At 37.3% G+C, this 18,570-nt stretch overlaps 1 long non-coding RNA gene across 3 annotated transcripts in view; it reads left to right on the forward strand.

The window, feature by feature from the left end:
- LOC121070568 overlaps positions 1–18,570 on the forward strand; it is a 240,625-nt gene that overhangs the window by 63,015 nt on the left and 159,040 nt on the right. The gene's annotated exons all lie outside the window — the stretch shown is intronic.

Here is an 18,570-nt window from a genome sequence, read left to right on the forward strand (position 1 = left end):
ACTTAATCTTTTATTAGTCGTAAATCAATGAATAACTTGCTTTTTAATGAATTCACAACCTTTCTATTTCCTTTTTTTTTTTTTTTTTCCTCCTTTAGTCACTAAAGTTACTAGTACCTTCTTTCCCTCTTCAAGGAGACACTGACTTGGCATTTAGCTGCACAAACCTAGTCACAGAGCAAAATAAGCTAGTAACAGAGAAAACATGTCCAGTGTCATGATGGTTGATCACCAGTTATCAATAGACATCCAAATTCTAGTGCTGCTGGAACTGATAAAAAGCTTTTCTTAAGAACTGAAAACAATTTTAGGTGGTGCCTTAGAGCTTTTTGTGGGAGATGTTATCTTGCTCAGTAGAAAATTAGATCAAAATTGAACTAATAAATGAATGTTCTCCATAGCTTTGTATGGTTACAGCATTCCATTTGTAAATATCAGAACAAATGTATCTTCTCAGAGCTTTTCATACATGGTACTAACCCATATGAAGATCAAAACCAATAGCAGTTTTATGAGTTTCCACATATTTTATTGCCTCTGTGGCAATTAGAGCACTGTTTGCAGCTCTTTGCCTTTCTCCATGGATTTTTGTACTTGCAGAAACAAAAGACAATATTTTCAGAAGCGTCTCATTGCATGTGTCTGTGTTCATTTGGACTTAGTGGATCCAAGTCCCATGTAACCATTCCTCACTCAGTACACATTATTATCATCTCTGCTTGTAGGATACATGCTCTGGAAACATTTTTCCAGATAAACATTAGAATTGATTTACCTTTTCCATTTCACATCACACTAACAGTCTTACTTACTCTGTTATTGAATAGTGCACTGTGAATTTAGCAGCCGGTGATTTGTTAGCTTACAGAATAAATTCCATTTATTTGTGTTAATATCCAAGATTTTTTTTTTTTTACTACTGAGTTTATCCCATTTCTATTATTCAGGTCCCAGCCAGTCATCTATTCTTCCTGTACCCAGTCTCCTCTGCATTTATGGTGGCTCCTTACCTGATGTCAGACTTTTTCTGCCAACATCACAGATATAATACTGTACTTAAACAGTCCTTAATGAACTGCTTTAGGGACCTACCTTGCCCTAGGTAGGTAGGTTCCTTGCCCTACTCCCCTCCTGCTCCCCCAACTTTTCTTTAATACTTTACTAGTTCTTCACCTAGGTTAGAAGGTTGATGGTTAAATGTGTAATTGCATCAAATGCTCTTCTGAAATCTGAAATATTAAATGTAAACCTAAAGAGAGATGGTCTACGCAATTTATCTAGAAAATTAAATACACATATTTCCATTTGAACTAATAGAAGTACAGTTGTATCTAGTAGCATACTGAAGAGAAAGGCTATATGGAAATCTAAAGAGTCTATTTCATTTGTCTAGAAAATAATGGTAAAGAAAGGGTCTGTATTAAGTCTGGCCTAGTCTACCTTCGTGAGTAAGCATTTCATTTTTTTCTGTCTTCTGCTTTCCTCACATATGTTTGGATAGTCTTTCTTTCAGGATCTGTAGCTTTGATTATGGTTGAGATTAAATACAATTTTTGCTTACAAGTCACAGACACTACAGTATCCAGTCCTATAAATATCAAAAAGTTTTAGAATTACTTGTTTTTATTCTGTGGCTTTAAATAACTCCTGCCTACAGATAGTCTCTTTCTTCAAATCTGAAAGTGCTGGAAACTTTATCAATGATTAATTTAAAACTGTGAAGAACACTGGTAATCACGAACTATGCAATGAAGGAAGACATGAGCTAGTATACTTCTTTATCTGTAATTTCAATGAATCATCAGCTAGTGAAGTTACTAGGGATCATAACATATGAAATATGTTCAGAAAAGAGAATTTCTAGAGTTTAAATTCAAGTTTTAAAATTTTAATTTACTTAAGCCTTAAATTATGCATTGAACCAGATATTAAACTTTTTGTTCCACATCCTAGCAGAATAAAACTTTTAATAAATCTGCTCGTAAATCTGCTGATGGTTGAATGACTAAGATTTGCATTTCGAGTGTAATCACCAACAGCATTTTAAAGTAAACAACTGCAATTTCTTGTGATTAATTTGTATTTGTTCTATGAAAATATACTGTACATGAAAAACAAATTAATGCCAGCAAACAAAAAGACAATTTGCAATTTGATTCTCTTCAGCTTATGATTTGTCTCCACTGGTCATCTCTGATAATGAAACTGTGGTGTTTTTTTTTTTTACAAGGAAGCTCAAGTCTCTGAAAGGAGAAACTGGGTCACTAGATATCTTTCTATGAAGATCACTCAGTTTACAAAGAACTCAATGCAACACTAAATCTGGAAGTGAAGACGTGCTGTTTGTAGCAATGCAATCTGGTATAGTGTTATCATGGAGCATTTTCTAGTGCTTGACGAATAAATAAATAAGTAAAGGCCTGATTTCCCAAAGAGTACAAGTTCCCTTTCAGACACCTAAGACAGTGGCAAGATTTCCCAGACTGCCCAGCATCCAGCAGTTTCTAGAGTGAGCAGCGAGAGCTAGTTGTTGAAAATCTGGCACCATCTGCTCCAGAGCTGCATTTTTCCATTTTATCCAGGCTGGAATATCATACACACACAAATATGGTTACAACATCCCGGGTGTCAGGCACAATCATGTGAAGGGCAGGGTATTTCATAGCTGCTCTTAAGTAATCAGCATTCAAAACTTTACATACTCACAGATCATTACTGTCTGAGACTTTGCTAAAGAAAGTCCAAGGACTATGGTTAGTGCTGAAGTAATTTCCTGCATGGCAAATTTTGTGGGCAAATCCATCACCTGTGTACTGTTGGAATGCTGTGTGCTATCATAGGCCTTTTGTGTAAGGTGTGAAAGATAGACCCAAGTGATTGGCAAAGGCCCCAGGGTACTCTTTTTAACAACACAAATATTAACTCCCAAAACTGAGCCATACTCAAGTGTGGATAATAGTCACTTAAATATCTCCAGAGGGTTCAGTTAAAACAAGCATTTGTGTTTCTTTCCTTCTCCATACAACCTTCCAAAATACAGTATAGTCTGTCCATCTCCCCAGAGAAGTAGCTGGATTTCATTAGTGAGCAATATAGAAACTCTGGAGAGCAATATAATGCTATACTGAATGTAGGTCACTATTAATCATTAATGACCTATAGCTCTAAAAATGGTACAAACATCACATACCATCAGGTTGAGTTTACACAGATAACAATGACACTAGATATTCATTCCAATTTGTTAAAGTTGAATGTGTGTATGGTTGTAGAAAATGCTTTGATTCTGCCAGAATTTAAGTTTTCATTTTTTATCTCCACAGGGGAACATAAACCGGTGCTGATTTTTTTTCCAGTGCTCAAGTTGTTAGATCCTAAATTTCCAGCTGCTCATACTGACACCTTTTCAGGGACTCTCTGTGAACAATTTAATCATTTCTTTCAGCAGAAAAACTGACTCCATTACAGTGCAGTGGCCCAGAGGACCAGCAGCAGCTGTTAAAATGCAATCACTGTTGAGCTCATATAAATTGTTATAAAAGTTCTTTCACTGTTTCTGTATTTAAACTTGCTAAAGTACATCCAGTAAATGCATCCAAATTCTCCTTTAGATGCTTGTTCCTAGTAGGGTTATGAAAGAAGGTCTCTCTGTAGCAGTCTTTGTGTTGGTCTTTTATCCTTGGTAATGTTCCAGCTGCTCTGAAAATGGCAATTATTAATTCACTGTGAAAAAAAAAAAAAAAAAAAAAAAGCACCACTTCTATCCTGATATTCTGATTCATTTTCTTCCAATTTCTAACCTGCTGTTTCTGGCAAAAGCCTTTTTGATAAAGTGAGGGCTGAGTACTTCTGAGGCAGGCTTTGACAAAATTAGGTGCCATATGTGACAAGTTTCAGTTGGTGTTTATTTAAACTAGGGAGTAGACCACAATGACTCCATTTGGTAGCTGAGGTCTAGATTGACAAAAGAGTATTTAGCTGCTTGGCTCCTCTCTAGGGAGTAACCCCCTTGGGAGTTAGGCACCTTATACCTTTGTGGACTTGAGTCTTTCATCCTGAGTTGATAGGATAAAGTGAGTCTCTTTGGAGCAGGCCAGTGCCTGCTCTAGCATCTCCCTCATCCGACTGAAATCACAAAACAGGTATGTGCTTAAGAGGCTCCTGAAAGATGCAGATTCAAACTTTGTTTCCCTCATCAGGCTTTACAGTGTGTGCGTGGGTGTCTGTGGAAACTGCAGTTACAGTATGGCCGTGTGAAAATGTTGCAAAAAAAAGGCTGTGAATGTATAGGTAGTTAGCTACTTAAGAAAAAGGGGTTTTGTGTGAAGACTTACTCTAGGCTAAATTTGAAGTACTTTATGCTTCCCTTGCTGTGGAGGTGAGCTACCTGGATTTGCCTGGTATTTACCTGAGGCTAAGAAACACAGCTGGCTGGTTGCTCAAAAGCTGCTGTTGCACAGTAACCAGTTCATATACTCAGAAGAGAAATTGTCATCTATTCACCTGGAGTTTGACCAAACCCAACACCAAACTATTTTCACAGAAACTCCTGGGGTGCCTTCAAGTAGTACTGTGATGGTGATAAGGAAGATCCATTTGTCAGGCACCAACCTGGACTTTGAAAATCCTAACATCAGCACTCCATAACCATCCCCCGGTGATATCAGGCAATGCTTATCTCAGATTCTCAAATATATTTATATGGCACTGAATTTTGGGATCTAAATGGGTTTTCAACTCTGAGCATAATGCCTCTGTGCCTGTTGGCAACTCTATTGAATGGGTTATTAGTAAAATCCTGTGTTATAGGATTGGGATTAATGAGATCCTGTGCTAAAGGAGGACACTATGAATAGCTAAAATGGGTAGCAAAGATTATTATTGAACCAAGGAGTGTTTAAAGGGAAAGCTTCCTTGTCAGTTAGAAACTCCCAAAGTGAATCCAATTGGAAAGAGCAAATCTGAAATACTCCAATTTTTCCTCCTTACTGTCTTTCATGGTTCAAGGACTTGTGTTGTTTGAATTGTACCTCAATCTTCAATAAAGTGGTTTCTGAGATCCCACTTTTCATGACTTCCTTATTGTATTAATTGATTGTCGTGAATTGTGTCTGCTTCTGCTCAGCAAAGCTGTTCCATTGTCATCTTCTCATTCTCTCTTAGTGCCTGTACACACTATGTACTATTTGTATGGTATATCATAGTTTTTTGTCTGCATGCAGGTAAAGGCAAACTTTTACATTGGTAATCCAAGGCTTGCTGTTATCCCCAGTGAGGTATAGGGCATTCCTTTATACAGCTTGGTTCAAAAACAATTGCATATTGGTCCTTCTGACACCTGGGAAGATTTGAGTTAACAGATCAAAGCTCAGAACTGATTTTGTTCTTCATGGTTGTTTCACTCAGTCAGAAATAATTTGTAGAAGACCTTCAGGGCACCTTCGGCTAAGCATAGCTGCATCGATTGGAGAGATACGCATACTTCTTGTGAGTGTATTTGCACAGATTTGGAAGTATAAGGTATTTAGACTAGTGTTTTCTTGGAGGGATACCAGTGAACTACGTGGGTGTACACATTCCTGCATCCCTGGAGAGACATCTATGGGCTGTGAACATACTTAAAACAGAAACAACTGTTAATATTCTAAGTGGAAAATGAAAGAGAACCGTGTTGGAAATCCAGCATCAAGTATCAGTCTATTAGAACTGCATTTAATGGATAACCAGGAGGGGACAGGACAAGACAGAGCAGGATATTTCGTTTCTTCTCTATTGATTCTGATGACTGCTGGCTAATAACAATGAATATTCTCAGTAGAGAAAGAAAAAAATCGGTAATAATGTGTGTGACAGACACATTATTCCTATTTCAAAAATAGTAATAAATTCATGGTCAAGTGAAGTGATTTCAGGACTTCCTCATTTGATAAAATATTAGCATACACCTGGAAGAGCTGGTGAGGAAAAGAAGAGAGTGACAGACACCACGGGCTTCAGCCAGTCATTATCCAGTAATGCACACAGTTGCCATTGACAAAAGGGAGCTATTATGTCAAGTTAGTTAAAGGAGAGACGTCATCTGCAAAACTCATCAGTTTCCAAGTTCTGGGGGGTGAGACAAAGAGGAGAGAAGAAAATTAATATGTTTAAGGGATGGGGAAGCAGTTTGTTATTGTGTAGCTACTTTTCACTCATTGAAAGGTATGCCTTATAATGATTGCTATGTACTCCGAGCTTGGGCTGAGTGATTAAAGACTCTGAAAGACTCTAAGGGTGAAATAATTAAACCTGTACCTTTTCCAATAGAAACAGTGTCCAAGAAGATAAAATGATGACTGTGATATAACAGCATTTCAGATTAAAAAAATGAATAATTATTTGAGAGTTACAACATCGGAAATCTATGAGGAGTCTGAGTAGTAGAAATCTTTGTATTTTTCACAGGACTTCCACAAATATGAAAATCCTTAAATTACTATTTTAGCACATTTGATGTACATCATGTTCATTCTAGAAACTTCTATTTCATTAGCAAAATAAAATATAGCTTAAAAAAACCATTTAGCTCTGTAGGCAGTGATGGTTAGAAATAACTTCGTAGATATTTTAATTCTGACATTCCAGAGATGTTTACCTTTGTGAAGATAAGCAGAACATATACAAAAACCAAATGAACAACAATCCACATTCTGTCATTGAAATTAACTTTGCAGATGACTTGCTCTTGGGCTCTGAGACCAATTCTTTTTTTAGAGAACAGTCTGCAGAACCAGAAAATAAAGACAAAACCAGCCAGTTTACAACCTCAGGGACCAAATACCACACAGAAATTAGCTTTGTGTTTTTTGTATTTACTTTTAAGTGCTTACTTTAGTTATTAGAACAGCGCTTTTTTTTGTTCTCCTTCTCAAGAAGTCTACCTCAGCTCTGTAGTTCAAATTGATAGTTGAAATGTCTATAACTTCATTACAGTTATGGAGAATTCATACCAGAAGCCTTTTGCTTTGGACTATTTACCATATCTGCTGTATGTTTCTGTTTTATATAACCAACGCATAATGAAGTAAAAGCAGGATACTTTTGAAACATCTGCATTATCATTATCAGATGCTACTTTCCACCATTTTATCCATCACTGTAATTTTTACACCTCAGTGCTGTTGTGCTTGAGGGCTAGGTAACCTGATTACCACTGGCATTAAGGCCCCTTCTATCAAGCTCACAGAAAGGTCTAACATAGCTACATAGTCTAACATAGTGTTATCAATATTTGGTTCAAGGTCCTTGGACCTTGGGAAAGTAATATTCAGAGGACCTAAATCTGCTCAATGTTCACCTGAATGTTCAGACATGTCAGGGAAAGACAGTCAGCAGAAGAAGAATTAATAAAAACGGGGATCATTAGAGTATTATAGCTCCAGCCATCTTCTGTGTGAGATAAAAGACTGAATCTCTGACTTTTGATCATTATGCAAGCACCAACACTGTGATGATGTACAGCAGCTCTCAGGGTGGCATGCAGGCCAAAATTGTCATGTACAGTACAATCTTGCTCGGATGATGTTGGGGCTGACTCAGTCCTGAGCCTAATGGTTTTCCCCAGGGAAATGGAGGTGCCCCTCGCAGTACAGGTGAAGCCCAATGCTCCCTGCAGCCTCCAGCTGTGCACACTGGCTAAGGCAAAATGAGGCAGCAGAGAGTACCTGGAGACCTTATAAAATGACCCCAATGTCACCTGTTTCGAGCATCTGGGATCAGTAGGGAACTGAACTCAGGCTGAGTTTAAGCAGCTTCTTGTGAGACTTGTTGACACTTCCAGGCACAAAATGTTTTGCTCTTTAACAGGTAAAGAAGTAACATTTTACTATGCAGGAAAAGTTAATTTAGACTCAGCCCAGAATATTGCTCCCTTGTCTAGACAAAAGCAAGGAGAGACAGGGTCGGTAGTGTTTTGTGTTGCACTTCTGCAGAAAAGAAGCAGAAAAAAAAAAATACAGAGTTGGTATGAAGATTTCTCAAATTCTAATAACACAGTACCCTTTAAAAGTGTCCCGAAGAATATAGTAATGACTGTCCTTTATTTATTTTTTTATTTCTTATTTTTAGTTTTATTTTTACTGACCACTTCAGGAAAGAGAATATAAGTTCTGGCTTTAGTTCCTCAGTGGCAGAAATACTACAACGTATAAAAACTGTGGAATTCAAAGTAGTCTGTCTTCAGGGACAGGACCATCTGCTCCCTTGCTTGGGCACAGTGTGTGCATACCAGCAGGCTCTGTTTCTCAATGGCCTTTGAATAATCCTTTCACTAAAATAACATAATAATGCTTTAGGTATTAATGGGCTGCTTTTGCCAGCTTCAGTAAATGAAAGCATGGAACTTGTTATGTTCCAAAACAAAACTGAATTTCTTTGAACTGCTGGCAATACTGAAAATAAGTGAAGTACGTAGCAAGCATATATATCCAAAACCCACGCAAAGACTTTCTGAGACATGCTCAGTTGCTTTTTAGGGTAACTTCTATCACACTGTTTTTTGCTTGAAGGACCCATGTTCTGCCTGGTTCTCTTGTTGGTGCCTCCCAACCTGCTCTGCACCCAGCATTGCGGAAATCCTGAAACTGCCCAAAGAGAGTGGCATTTCCAGATAATCACTGGTCTTGTGTTTGTGCCTCCCACCTTCCTTATTACTTGCTATAGCCTTTTTCCATTTGTCTGTGTATGTGTGGGGGGGCACACGTAAAATCCTTCAAGAATCTGGGGGATACCTGGTGAGTGCTGTGATGTGGAGATTGCGTTTGTAAGGGCCAGTTGCCACAAAAGTACCAAATGAGGGTATTGCAGTTGGTACTGGCCTAGCTCTAGCTAACCCCTAGAGTTTTCAGCCTTTTTATGATATTATTTCCAGTGAAAACATAAACCACGCTTAGTGAATTTAAGCCTCCTGAAAATAGACCTTTTTTTACTTCATCTTTACAGAGTCTCAGGAATAGTCCTCAACCACAAACTGATGATTGTGGGGCTACATATAGCAAGACTGTAAAAAAAAAGATACATCATTACAGAAATGCTGTATCCGTCGTAAATATATATGTGTGACAAGGATTTTAGAGAAGTGTAATATATTTTACGAGATCCACTCGTACTGTAAAGAAAACACAAATACTAAGAGCATACAAGCCTCCCTTCCAGTCAACAGGAGAAGGAGCAGACTTGAAATCAAGTGCAAGCTCAGAATAATTGCTCTGAATTTAATTTAATTATGGTGCTAATCAATTAGAAAAGTGTTAGGTGTTATTTGTGGGCAGAATGAGGTACTAATTACAGGGAATTGCTAAAGTTGCTACTCATTAGGGGATAAACAGAAAGAAAAGTTACTGCCTGTGGAAATATGAGAGTTTACATCATAATCACTCTCAGTGTCTGTGGAGCTTCCTTGATAACATTTCTGCAGGTTTGGTCTAATACTTTTTTCCTCTGGACAGCATAGGAGAAAATCATGAGTGTTTCATTCACTGGGAAGAGTTAAAAGTGAAGTGCTTTATGGATACAGTTAAGGTTTATCCAGAATCTTATGTGTCAATACAGGTTGCTTAGGGTCAAGTTAATAACTTCTGTAAATTCACTGTTTTCTTTTTCTTCTGCACTAGGGCATAAAATTTACACATTCTCTTCTTTTCCTGGTGGCCTTTTTCATATAAGGGGGAACAGCAAACCACAGACAATTCTGAAATACTGAACCTGAAACACTGAACCTGAATCAGAATTCTTATGTACAGGTCTGAATTATTAATTAAAGTTCATTTTTAAACAAAGCATTAATAACCAGACATAGTGAGCTGTAGAATAAGAATCCCTTGCTCTGATTTATGCACCTTCTATTAAGGTATTATTAAGTTATATTTTTTTCCCAGATTATCATACACTGGAGTTATTTTTTTTTTTCTTCAGTAAACTAAAACTGTACTTTTGCTTTTCAAGATTCTCACCATGGGACCATTTTGTTCTGTAATTTTGTAATTTGGCAACACAAAACCTCTGAGTAGGAGGTTTGGACTTGCTTTCAAGATAACTGAGGTACTCTTTTTCTTTCCTTTTGTTAAATTTTTGGTATTTTTGCTAAGTTTTTGATGAGAATGTGGGGACCTACAAGAATATTTTTTCTCATGGAAGTGGGAACACTTCTTTTCTCTGCTATACATGCGGGTGGGAAGGGGAGAAAAAAATTTTTGTTGAAAAAATAAACAGCAAATACATGAACTTATAAAGTTTTCCAGAACTCATATCCTTGAAAAGGATACTTTTATACAATTATTTCCAAACACTTCTTATTTTCATACAGCTCTGTTCAGACATTCCTAGTAGTGAGTAAAACTCTCTATGAAATTTGCCATATGACACCCACACCTATGAAATAAACACTAAATTGGGGTAGGATAGGGTACAGCAGTTCTGACATAATTTTGTGATTCTTTTAACCCATGCACTAAAAAATTTTACCAAAACAAGGAAGTAAAAATTCACAATAATATATTCATGTAGGTGAATGTGTCTAGTCATTAGACACCCTTCTTTTTGATATTAGATCAGAGTTTATTTGCCACAGTACTTGTCTTCCACTCCATTCCTTGCCAACGAGCTGCTCATGTGTCCTGAGATCTCATCTCTAATTTTTCTCACGTGTAAAAGGCCTGTCATGGAAGTAAAAGTGGGGTCAAATATTTTCTAAATTGTACTGGAACTTTCTGTAGAAAGTTAAGTATATGAAAGATAAGTCTGAAGTAATATGTGCATAGAACAAAAATAATATTTACTTGTGTAGAATATATATTTTCAGTGTTGGTGTATCTCTGTATATCCCTCTAAGCTGCTGTTGGCAGTGCCTTAAATTAGGGGGTTTTCCACTTAACTGGCAAGAGAAAGGTATCTTCATAAAATTGCCTTCCTTCCATGCTGTAACTCTCAAAAAAATTTTCTTTGGGAGAACTTACAAGGCTGCAGCTCAAAATTTGAGCAGGGATCCATTTCAGATGGACAATAGAATAAAATGATTACATCTGGTTATGGGGTCAATAAACAGTAACCTTTGCTCATAGACAAATTCCTTGTCCAAGTAATTGTACTCTGCACAAACTTGCAGTGTTGGGGTCATGTATAAAATCACTCCTCAAAAGCTGAACAAACTCACAGAAGTGCTCTAAGACCTCTGAAGGGAGGTGTTTTGTTTTTTTTTTTAACAACTTGATTTGTCACAGATATTAGCAGTGAGGCCCATTTCTCCCCCACCACCACCCCCCAAAAAAAAAAAAAAAAAAAAAAAAAAAGCAGCACTCACACAACCCCTGAGAATTGGCAAGAGTTGTTTATTGCTGGGACATCTTGCAGGTAAGCCTGCAGGATGTCCGTGGTGTTTGGTGGCTCCAAGCTAATGCTTGCGATGGAGCCTGAGCAATGAGTAGGGCGCTCGCCAGGCACTCCTTCACTACACAATATTCTCCTTCACTACACAATATGTGTTAGATGAGATTCCAAATTGAGCTGACAACTGTTAACTTTCCAGGTATGGTTCTTATTTTGGAAATAAGAGCATTCTTTTAACTATCATATAAAATATCTTCACCCACCGAAGAGCAGGGTATATCAAACTCTTTCCCTTTATTCACTTTCCTGATAACTCCCAGAAATACTGTATGTGTCACTTTGTCTATTCTCTGCATGTTCCTGACTCTTGAGTTCATGTAGCAGACATACCACCACCATTTCTCTCTGCCCTGCTGCAGGTGCAGTGACTTGCAGGATATGGCTGTCCAGGGCAGGAGCCCATTAAATCCCTGGAGGAGAAATCACCAGAGAATTTGAGTAGATATTGTAGATAGTCAAGTTCATATAAATTGAAATGTAATCAAAGTAGTCAATGTAATCAAAGTGCGTTACAAAGTCACTTGCTAAGGGACTTACATGGGACTACTACAAGGAGTACTACTACTACTAAAGTACTACTACTACTACTTACAAGGGACTACTTCAGCCATCCACTTGTTGCTTCTGGAATAACAATAAAAGATATGAATTGTGATGGGAAGACCTATAACTGTGGCCGTGGAATATCAAGACTTTGATCCACAGTCAAAATATGTACCATAAGCAGCCTTAGCTTAAAATAAACCTGTATCTAATACGATTTCTAGGTTTCCAGTTCAGCGTGTTAGCAAATTATCTTTGTAAGAGATAGAAAGATTTTTTTTTTAATATATATTAATTATTCTCATATTCCTGGTCCACCCTTAAATGTTATGTAAGGAATTCCTAAAAATGACACAGTTGATTTTGCTACGCAAAAAGTATTTTGAAGGGATGACCAATTTTATTCCAGAAGCTTCTTTTCACTGTGTAAGCCCACAAAGAGCTTATTAGATTTTATCTAACCACCAAAACAGATACTCTGTTAGGCCTTTATAGTTTGGATACATATGTTGAGAGCTCACTATCAAAAAAAAACTATCAAAAAAACTTTGTTATTTGTCAGAGGGACTGGACTTTAGAATTTGCTTTATACTTGCAAAATGAAGCATATTGAATGGCACACATGCTGACCGCTAACATTTACAAAGCATTCCTGAAAATCAGTGCTTCCCATATATGGTTTTCTGTGAAGGTACTACGTGAAAGATATACCTGTTAGGCTTTTCAGAACGTGTGTATTTAATCTGAATGTAAATTTTAGAGCAATACAAACAACAGCGACAGGAAACCTTGTTCTTGATATACTTCTTCTGACTGTAGGGAATTATAACTAATCTTCAGCCTGAACTCAGCAGCAGCAAAACTGCCTGAGATATATTAATTTCAGTGAAGTTTTGAAAAAAGAAATTAAAACCAGTTCAGGACATCAGCGTTATTCCAGTATTCCTTTAGAAAGTGTAATGAGACCATTAAGATGGACAGAGATTTGAGGCAGTGGTAGGATATTTTATGAAATGACTGGTGTGAAATAGAAGGTTTGACTTTTCTTTCACCTGTACCAGTAGAAATTAGAAATACGCTACATGGTGTAACAGGAATAATGCCAGTGTAACTTCAAAGAGAATAAAGCTCATCATTTCTAACAGACAAGTACTTGGCCTGGAGAAGCAAAAGTTTGTAGCATATAATTTAGGCTGATACACATGGGCAAAACTGCAATTGTGTAAATACTGTAATTGTCCAATCTAACTCCAGTACTGCATGTAAAAGAATACGTTCTAAATGTGGTTGATAATAATACCATAAATTAAGACATCATAATTATCAACACTAAATACTATATATGTAAACTTTTATCTCTAATGGAGCGAAAAATTTTCAAACTGGCAAGGTGGCTGAGTTATAAAATTGCCTTTTTGCATTTATGCCTGGATTCATAATTAGCTGGTTATCTAAAGTAAGTGTTATTTATTGCTTTCTAAATATAATCAAAATTTATTTAAAAGTCTTTGAAAATTTTCTGAGAAGCTGTGTCTTGTGTAGCATACAGAACTGACATCTGAGAGCATGGTGACAGCTGCTTGCTACCTGGGTATCAGTTAGGTTCTTACTGTGTCATGGCATAAGCAAAGCTTTCTATACTCTCCACTCTTTTTTCACGTAATTGTGAGGAGATCTTTTATCTGACTTATGATAAAAGCTACAGTGAAAAGTCCTAGTGGTACTTAACTGTTTCCAGTCATCTGACAGCTTAGTGGAAGATGTCAGCAAATTTTCTTCAACAGCACTACTTAATTGTGAAAAAAAGAGCCTATATGTTTTGCAGAATTATCTTCCAAGGCTGTGCTGTGATTTCACTCAAAATGTATTGCTTAGCATCCTTCAACAAATGGATAATATTGCCTTTTCTCTTTTCTGGAGATATTTGTTCATTCTCTAGTTAACAAAGTAAGTCCTGTTAGTGAGCAGTGTTTGCTGCTTCTGCAGACTTAGAGGATGTGAAAGAGGTTCTCGCCCATGAACTATGATGTATTTCAGGAATGTTGGCTACCAACACAGAATATGTTCGCCTTGGAGCTGGAGGTTTTCTGCAGAACACATCAATAAAATGATCTTTAAAGCCACCAATTCTAGCACCCAGGTGTGCTGTATATGCATCCTACTTCTCACATACCAGAATACTTTAAAATATCAAAGTTCTTTATTGAAATCTCAGTCAGCCATACTAAGATATGATTTCAAGTAATTATAAATGAAAATAATATTTATAAAACACTTGCCTGACTGAAGGTATACTAGCCTGCTGCCTGCTGTACAAAATCCTCGTTTTCCAAGGAGGGCAGTCACCTCCTTTGTTTTAATAAACCATTCACTGGCAGATTTGTAAGGTGATACTAGTTCTGCAGGTCCTAGTAATTTTCTGTAGAAGAAATCATTCTGAAATTTGTGATTACAAGTGCTACAATTCTTCACCAAGATGTTATTTTGGAATGTCAGCCTTATCAAATCCACTGCATTCTACTTTGAAACCTGTTTACCTACTGTACCCGCTTTATTTACATGGTGTGACAACACTCACACGCTCCATCTTACACAGCTGTCCGGCCTCATCTGTGGTCGGTGGCCAAGGGTGTGAGTGAAGAATCGTCAGCATGCTGTACCACAGGTGGAGTGGCAGCTGTTTCAGTTCCCATGCTCTGCAGAGCCATGTGGTATATATAACACACTGCACCAGGCCGCAAACCAGGCCTGCAGCCACCGTGTCACATCCCAGTCTGAAGTGTGCCCATGGACCTGGGTCTGTGCCATGAAACACTGCCATGAAACAAACTCACACTTCTTAACATGGGGAGGCTAAGAGGATTGAAACATTTCCAGAGTTTGGGCATATTCTTATCTCTTTCAAAATTTCATTTCTAACCTTTTTTTTTTTCTTTTCTTTTTTTTTTTTTTTAGGTGTTGGGCTGACATGTGGCTAGCTGGAAATAATGTTGAACTCTAAGATGATGTTATTTGGTCAATCTCTCCAAAGCACAAACATTCTTGACTGTATCAGATATGAACTGTATTCTTCCAATTTTTGACCCATCACTGGCTAGCCCTTTTATCTTCCCAAATCTCCTTTTCAGCAAAGAAAAAATTGATGCAATTCATAAATGAAATGCCTGGCTGTAGTATCGGGAAGTATAACTTTGAAATCATGTACATGTTGGTTCATAGGTATTCTTTCCCTTCACCACCACTCTCTGCCCTGAAAGCTTATATTCAGTCTACTTTTTTTTTTATATGTTGGTTTTCCTTTGGAAGTTGCACTTCCTAAAACAGTGCACTTTAATGATTTTGCATTACTCAAGTGTTTTGTAAACAGTAATTGATCTTTTATCAAGCCTTCTTCAGTGCTTATATCCGAAAAGACGTTCAGACAAAAAATGTTCTTGTAATTCTATACAGCCACTGAAAATTGATTCATCAATTTATATTATTAATAACAGAGCTCACCATTTCCAGATAAACTGCTGGGGATTTTTTTTTCCTCTTCTTCTTTCTACTAAAGATTGAATATGAGAAATGGAAACACACACGTCTGCTACTGACTTAGCAGCTGCTTTGCATGCTGTATAAAACAGTTCAAACTTAACATAAAGAGTTTGACGTTCCTATAATAGAATATGAAACTATTCCAAACTGATCATTGCAGGACTTGCTGAGAAAGAAGTCCACTATGGTTTTAACCTGGCTAATTTTTCATGTCATGTTTTGGACTTGCAATTTATTTTTGTGTGTGTGTATGTCAAGACTTTTCAAGACTTTTTTCAGCTTGAACCTGCAGTTTACTAGTTTACTAGCTTCTTTTTTTTCTCCAATTAGCTGAAGATTTTACACAGAACTTCCTGAGTTAATAGAACCCTAATACTCTTAGTTTTTGCTGTCAGTGAACAAGTCAGACCTACTTATACCTTTACAATAGTTAGGGTTGGTCTAAAAACTCATTAAGGGAAGAAAGATGTTTTCCATTTGCAAGAACTGAAAATGGAATAGGAGAGCAACACAAGTGAGATCTAAAAATCATACTTTTATCTCTGTTCTATTGATTTGTTGCCTAAAACTCTAGAAAATCATTACTCAAATTTCAAGTTACTACAGAAAAGCTTATAGAAAACTTTTTCCACAATAATGCTTTTCAATCTATTTTATCAGTTTTAAAATTTAAATATATACATTTTTATGAAAAAAAAATTAATATTAACTTTTTCCCTCTGAAAGCCAAGCCAAAACTAACCAAGAAATACTATAGGACCTTTTTTCAGATTAACGATTTTGATCAGGTCTGTGTCATATATAACAGGAAAAAAAAATAGCAGCATAGAAATAGAGAAAAAGATGAAGGTTACATTTTACATTAAAAAAAGTATATCAATATTGTAAATATGTTTTTAATGATTCAGGGTATTTGTGATATAAATTTCTTTTGGGTTATAGCTAGACATAGACTTGATAAAAGGAATGCATTTGTGCCTACCTGTAGCTTTGTACCTAAACACATTTGAAGCCTCTCAATTTGTTAATGGTGTTAGTGTATCATGGTACATATTTGGATAGCGCTTTTATGGACAACAGGGTACAGGTGCCCTCTTGTCACACCAGTATGTGGTTGGGATACAGTCAAGGTGCATGCCCCAGCCAAGAACTGGGGAGCATAGGGAGGTTCTCCGGTACAGGGAAAATGACCCATGACTCTACTCAGGTCCACTCTGGTGGCTATCCAGAATAAATTTATCTCTTGGCCAGTGGTAAACTGAGCTGGAACACTGTCTGAATCAGCACTTGATTTAGACAACTGTTAAAATATTATTTCAGAAAGCCTGGTATCCTGAAGTATTGGTCAAAATGAAAACTGGTCTTCATGCATAAATTTGAAGCAGGTTGTGTTCCCCCAGTAATGTGCCCTTAGAGCTCAGCATTGCAAGGGAAAAAAACAAACCAAAACAAACCACCATTGGACCACTATGCCTCTCTTCAAGACTTTTGAGCTATTGGCAGTCTGATTTTGTTTATGACAGGAAAAATGAAATCTCTTGATGTGGTTTCTCATTTTCCTACTGAAACGTAGACTTGGATTAGGTGGAAGATTGAAAATTTTCCAGTAAGATAGGGGGCCCTAATTAACTTCAAAATTTTTTCGTGTCCTACTTTTGAAAGTAAATTCAAAAGTGGGACATGAAAGCAATCACCATGCCAAAGAATTGTAGCACTGAAGTACATACTATTTTCGAGCATTATTTTAGGATTCTTGGCTGCAAATTCCTCTGTATAATTCCACATGTACAAACAGAGTCGCTAGGCAGGGAGCAACATGTCCCCGCTCAGGACAAGAGGAAGTGAATCATGACTCACTTTCCAAGCACTGGTATGAAATAAGTGGGCCAACACGTGGGGATGACAGCTGCAGATTTCAGTGTCAAGGGCCCATAAGAGTGATGTGGTTCCCACGATGGCATATTGTTTGCATTTTTCTTTCCCATTGCAATGACTCCCATCTTGTTTTGTGATGCTTACAGAGTACTTGATAAGGCATAGGCACGAAACAAATATTTTGAAGAAGCTGGAAAAGTGGAAAGATCAGTACCCTACCAGAAATGACACACATTTGATATTGCTGGTACTTAGTAATTACTTGGTAAGGAAAGCAAGGTTAGCCAAAGATACAGCTAATCGTATGGTCACAGAATAACTCCTGTTCTCTGGCAAAACTGTGGCATATGGAAGAGCAAACAACCCTTCACATAGACTGCTGCTGCAGTCACTGACTTTGCCATTTTAACTTGTACATTTGTAATCTTTTGAAGGGAAGAAATGGCAATGATGGCGTCTCATCCTGTAGAAACAAATGTTTTACTTTGGTCAAAATAATATTTTTACTTTCTTGGGTCTAGTTATTACAATAATTTCCTCTAAAACGTGTGTCTAAAATTTATACAGCTCACAGTGTAGTTTGATAAGCATGACTGTTCTGTGTCACACTGGTGACACTGGTTGAACTCTCACCAAACAGAGGACTTCCCTGCCTCAAAAGAATTGAAGAGGGAAGAAAAGCCTGTGTTGGGGAGCGGAGTGTCATATTCTGGAGGGAGCCAAAGTAGGAGAGCTGTGGATACTCCTCTTTAGTTGATTTGTTTGACAAGAAAAGACTCAATAATAGGCAAAGCAGAGTCTGGGCATGGAGGCTGTGGGGTGTAGAGAGGGATGTTACTCCTAGTAGCAGTACAAAGAGCTGAAGCTGATTGTGTTGATAGGACTGACTCTAGAGACTCACTTGAGGTTCATAGCTGTCTTAGTTTCTAATCAAATACTCAGAGATACCTGCTTTTAATGTAATCAGTATGTGAATCATCCTAGTAAGGAGCATCTTAGTAAAGAGAGAAATTACCTAAACTGTACAAACCCTTTGGGAGCCTCACCAGTGGCACTCAGGGTTTTGGTGGCAATATGTTTTTCTGCTGAGTCCACAACAAGCCCAATGCAATGACAACCCTCAAAAGGGACTAGGGTTTCACAGTTGTTGCAGACATAGCCTGCAGCAGGGCTGGTGAGGAAGAAGAGAGAATG

Source organism: Cygnus olor, chromosome 5 (genome assembly GCF_009769625.2).
Source record: "Cygnus olor isolate bCygOlo1 chromosome 5, bCygOlo1.pri.v2, whole genome shotgun sequence".
NCBI classification, from domain to species: domain Eukaryota; kingdom Metazoa; phylum Chordata; class Aves; order Anseriformes; family Anatidae; genus Cygnus; species Cygnus olor.